This window comes from Papio anubis, chromosome 1 (assembly GCF_008728515.1).
Source record: "Papio anubis isolate 15944 chromosome 1, Panubis1.0, whole genome shotgun sequence".
NCBI lineage: Eukaryota > Metazoa > Chordata > Mammalia > Primates > Cercopithecidae > Papio > Papio anubis.
The window spans coordinates 141,305,207-141,310,564 of NC_044976.1; the positions used below are offsets into that span (position 1 = coordinate 141,305,207).

The following is a 5,358-nucleotide window of genomic DNA, read 5'->3' on the forward strand; positions in this document are numbered from 1 at the left end:
CACGCCTGTAATCCCAGCACTTTGGGAGGCTGAGGCGGGCAGATCACCTGAGGTCAGGAGTTTGACCTGGCCGACATGGTGAAACCCCGTCTCTATTAAGAGAGTAACAAAATTAGCTGAGTGTGGAGGCACACGCCTGTAATCCCACCTACTCGGGAGGCTGAGGCAGGAGAATCACTTGAACCCAGAGGTGGAGGTTGCAGTGAGTCGAGACTATGCCGTTGCTCTCCAGCCTGGGCAAAAAAGACCATCCCCCCATCAAAAAAAAAAAAAAAAAAAAAGAGATTTCCCAAACCATTTTTGCCATCCTGAACAAAATCTTACTTGGCCATAATATTACTTTAATATTTTTATGGATTATATTCTCCAATATTTTATTCAGGATTATTGCACTGACATTTATAAGTGGATTTGATCTTTAATTTTACTTGTTTCTTTTTTTAAAAAAGAAAGTTTTTATTAACACAAGTTTTTCTTAATTCACATTTCAATTTTAATATTAAATAGTCCAAGATTTTTATTATGAACACTTTATTCCAGTTTAGTCCTCTTAAATTCATTTACTTGCTGTTCATTTATATTTAACATGTAAAAGCTATGAATTACCAGCTATTTTTTAAAAATGGTAACTAACTGCACTGGAAAATGAAAATTTATAAAATTGTACCATTAGATCAGAGTTTGAAAAACCAAAAGATAAGGATTTGTTAGGATTTGTTTAAAAATCTTTTATCATTAGGGCATTACACTTTTTTCAGAACAAGGATAATTTGCAGAAATTATACAAGGTAACTTTTTATCAAATATCAATATTTAGCAAAGTTTTATTTACCTGAAATGTTATTTCACTGGTAAAAACTACCTCCAGTTACCAAAAAAAAAAAAAAAATCAGAAACCTTATTAAATTTAACCTGCTTTTATAAATGTCCTAAGAAGTCTTAAGCTAAACATATTTTAAGTAGAAAAATGATAATTTAAAAATAGTTCGTTATACTGTTTCTGTGGTTTATGTACATATATTAACTTATCTCTTTGATAGGAAACATGACTAGAAGTTCATTACATTAAGCACTGTAAAATAAAAGTGAGAGCTAATCATCTTCTAGCAAAAATACTTTGTATGCAACAATTGCAAATGTTAAATCTGTTATTTAGTGGTTGATTATTGCCTGCTATGAAATATTAAACAATGTATATTTACTGAATTGTTTTTCAGTTTGCAGCTGCCCTCTGAGATCCCAAACAAGGGGTTCCCATAAATAAAAGCTGCAGTGCAATTCACTTAGTGGTTAGTTTCAGGCCAATCCTCCCCTCCTCATTATACTCATTCTTCCCCACTGCCCCTAAACTCTGCAGTGGCACCATATTATTAAAAACAATAAGTACCTAGGGTTTATGCTTCAGAACAAGACATTATTTGAGTACTTTCAAATGATATACAGTTCCTTCACGTAAAAAAGATGTTTTGTGGTCACAATTGCTTCAAAAAGTAATAATATTCAAATGACCTGACATATCAGCCCTTAGCAATTATAAACCATGATTTTCACACATGGCAATTTTTAAGTCAGGCAAATGTTAAGTGCTAAAAGATGTGAATAGCTGTTCTGTTTAGGTTAGAGTGCTGCAAAACTCAGGTAATGACTATTTTTTCAGTTAGCATTACTAGTCCATGGTACAGCATACTAAATCACAAAGTACAAATCCAAGGAAGATAATACCTTTACGAAGTTACAAACTTTGGCAAATCAATACAGTACTTTTTTTTTTTTTTTTTTGGAGACGTAGTCTCTCTCTGTCGCCCAGGCTGGAGTGCAGTGGCGGGATCTCGGCTCACTGCAAGCTCCGCCTCCCACATTCACGCCATTCTCCTGCCTCAGCCCACTGAGTAGCTGGGACTACAGGCGCCTGCTACCACGCCCGGCTAATTTTTTTGTATTTTTGATGGAGACGGGGTTTCACCGTATTAGCCGGGATGGTCTGGATCTCCTGACCTCGTGATCCGCCCGTCTAGGCCTCCCAAAGTGCTGGAATTACAGGCGTGAGCCACCACACCCGGCCTACAGTACTCTTTAATATAATGAAACCATACTTTTGACTTGGCGCAATGGCTCATGCCTGTAATCCTAGCACTTTGGGAGGCCGAGGTGGACAGATCACCTGAGGCCAGGAGTTCGAGACGAGCCTGGCCGACATGGTTAAACTTCGTCTCTACTGAAAATACAAGAATTAGCCAGGAGTGGTGGTGCGTGCCTGTACTCCCAGCTACTTGGGAGGCTGAGGCACAAGAATCGCTTGAACCCGGGATAGGGAGGTTGCAGTGAGCTGTGATTGCTCCACTGCATTCCAGCTTGGGTGACAGAGCAAGACATTGTTTCAAAACGAAACAAAGCAAAACACAAAACCATACTTTTGTTGGAGTCATGTGTTACTTTAGTGATAATTTTCACTCTGAAAATATTTAAGTACCAAATCAAAACACTGGTTTTTAATGGTGGTTTATAGCAGAGCAGGTTATTTTACACAAAATATAGTTTAAAACTACACAATTTCTCCTTTTGAGTGAGTTCCCTTGTGCAAGCTGTTGAAGTGTACAGCAGCAGGGTAACGGGCATCTATAGGAAGTGACTCTGCTCTGTTCTGGGATTGGTCCAAAGGCAGCTGGAGTTTCAGTGTATGAAAAGCTTTAAAATACTACCTTAAGGAGATTTAATGTCAACACCAATTTCCAAGGACTTCTTGTTAATTTTTCACATAAATAATGGCACCCTCAAAATCAGATAGTAATTTCAAACAACATTAATTTCAGATGATCCCTTTTATTTAGAAGACTTTCTGTTTTCATCAAAAGTCATATGGCCTTATATCAGCTTATCAAAAAAAAAAAAAAACTACCTAAAATATAGTTGTAATTTTAAAATGACAAATAAATATATAGTCAGCTTGGAGAGACCTGGGGTACCCGATGCTGTCTACCAACTTTCATGATCCCTCCTTGGCAAATGCTGCTGCTGCCATTGCTTCCTCCTGCTGAGGCTGTCAATTCTTCAATCTCTGCTTTTTTTTTTTTTTTTTGAGACGGAGTTTCACTCTTGTCACCCACGCTAGAGTGCAATGGCATGATCTCAGCTTACTGCAGGCTCCGCCTCTCAGATTCAAGCCATTCTCCTGCCTCAGCCTCCTGAGTAGCTGAGATTACAGGTGCCCACCACCATGTCCAGCTAATTTTTGTATTTTTTAGTAGAGACGGTTTCACCATGTTGGCTAGGCTGGTCTCAAACTCCTGACCTAAGGTTATCTGCCTGCCTTGGCCTTCCAAAGTGCTGGGATTACAGGCGTGAGTCACCATGCCCAGCCCAATCTCAGCATTTAATGTGTGCATTACCCATTCCACTGCTTCTTCACCTTTACTGGCACTTGAGGATGTTGTACTTGCCATCAGTCCTTCAAGGTAACTGCTGAGGCTAACCGCTTTCATGGTGATTATGGCTTCTTGAGTCAAAATAGTTCCTTCTGGGTCCTGAGGATATGGTTTTTATATGTCTCTCATCTACTGAAACCATATTTGTAAATGAAATATTAGTAGATTTAAGTTCCATTGCTTTCTCTACAGGATCAACAGAATGTTCTTGCACATATGTTTTGGTTCTTGCTGCACCAATAAGAGACTTCGCAATGGACAGCAGTCCCCACTCTGTGCTGAGAAGTCTATGGCTGTGCAACTTTCCAGAGGGATCTATATGTCGGTCCAACACATTAACTCCAGCCACACCTGGGTTCCTAGGGTCTGGGTATTTCTACGTCGCAGCTGTTGTAACAGTTTCCCATGAGTGGTCAAAGATGTGCTCCGAAGTCCAGATCTTCATGGTGCCGGTGGCCTGAGCAATGTCTGGTGGCACCAGGGAACAATGAGGTGCAGAGTTTACACCTGCCCTGACTCACCTCCAGCACTCCAGCCAGCCCGCAGAACACAGGTGCCCTCGGGCCCAACACGAGGGACCTCCAGACACGCAGCCCAGTTATATCTGTCTCATAAAGAGAATTTGGAGGTTTTGTAATGTAAATGTCGAGTTAACGGGTGCAGCACACCAACATGGCACATGTATACATATGTAACAAACCTGCACTTTGTGCACATGTACCCTAGAACCTAAAGTATAATAAAATAAAATAAAATAAACTATATCCAATAAAAAAAGAGAATATGGAAGTTTTGATATAGGAGTGCTGAGAAGGGAACAGCGTGGTCCCTTTAAATGATAGGGAAGGCGGAAAGAGAAGTGCTGGGTAGAGAAAGGCGGGTCCCTGGCTAGGGCTCCACCTCCACTGCACTCCAGCCTGGGCAACAGAGCAAAACTCCATCTCAAAAAAAAAAAAACAAAAAACAAAAACAAAACAAAAAACCACATTGGAATTATTTGCCCTTTAATGCCTTTATCAAATTCATCTGTAACACTGTCTGGTCTTGTTGCCTTGATAGGGGTGTAACTCTTTGAAAGTTTTCTCTATTTCTTCTATAAAAATCAGACTGTTTAGATTTTCCAACTCTTCTGGAGTCACTTTTGATAAATGTGGTGAATTTCTAGAAAGTTATTCATTTCTATCCAGGTTTTAAAATTCATTTACATAGATTTCAGCCATCTTAAAGGGTTCTTCTAATGTGGTTATTTCCCTTTTATCATTTTGTATTCCGTGTATCTCCACTGTCTGTGTTGTTTTCTCAAAGTTTACTGTGCTATTTCTCAATGTTGAATGCTATGTGCCAAATTTTCTGGAAGTTGGAATTCTAAACCAATGTCTAGGTACAGACCCAGGTATATTTTAAAAGTTAGTTTATGATAAAAGTGACATTTTAAGTCAGCTGAAGAAATTTACCAAATTGTGTTAAGAGAAATAACTATTAATATATATTTGGGGAAAAAATAGACTCCATACCTAATAGCACTCACTGAAATAAACTCCAAATAAATTTAAAAGTTATTCCTGAAATGTATGTGAGAAGAAAACATAGTAGGGTACTTTTCTAACTTTGGAACAAGGAAATCATTTCTAAACAAGGCAAAAAAAAAAAAAAAAAGCCATAAAAATAATTGTAGATCAGATCAATTAAAGTTTCAAAGCAGTAAAAGACATCATATGTAAAGTTAAGATACATTACAGGGAGAAAACTTTGCAAGATATTTAGACAGCGAATAGTTAATAATCTAGCATACATTGAATTCTTACAAATTAATAAGGAAATGCCAAGTAGCCTATTTAAAAAACAGACAAAGGATGGAAAGGAAAATTTACAGCACACATACAGTTTTGCTATTACAGAGAATAAATAATATATAAACAGAGAATAAATAAAAAGA

General features: G+C 38.1%; 1 pseudogene; it reads right to left on the reverse strand.

The window, feature by feature from the left end:
• Nucleotides 1-2,311: 2,311 nt before the first annotated feature.
• LOC101003904 lies at nt 2,312-4,337 on the reverse strand (annotated as a pseudogene).
• Nucleotides 4,338-5,358: the final 1,021 nt, after the last annotated feature.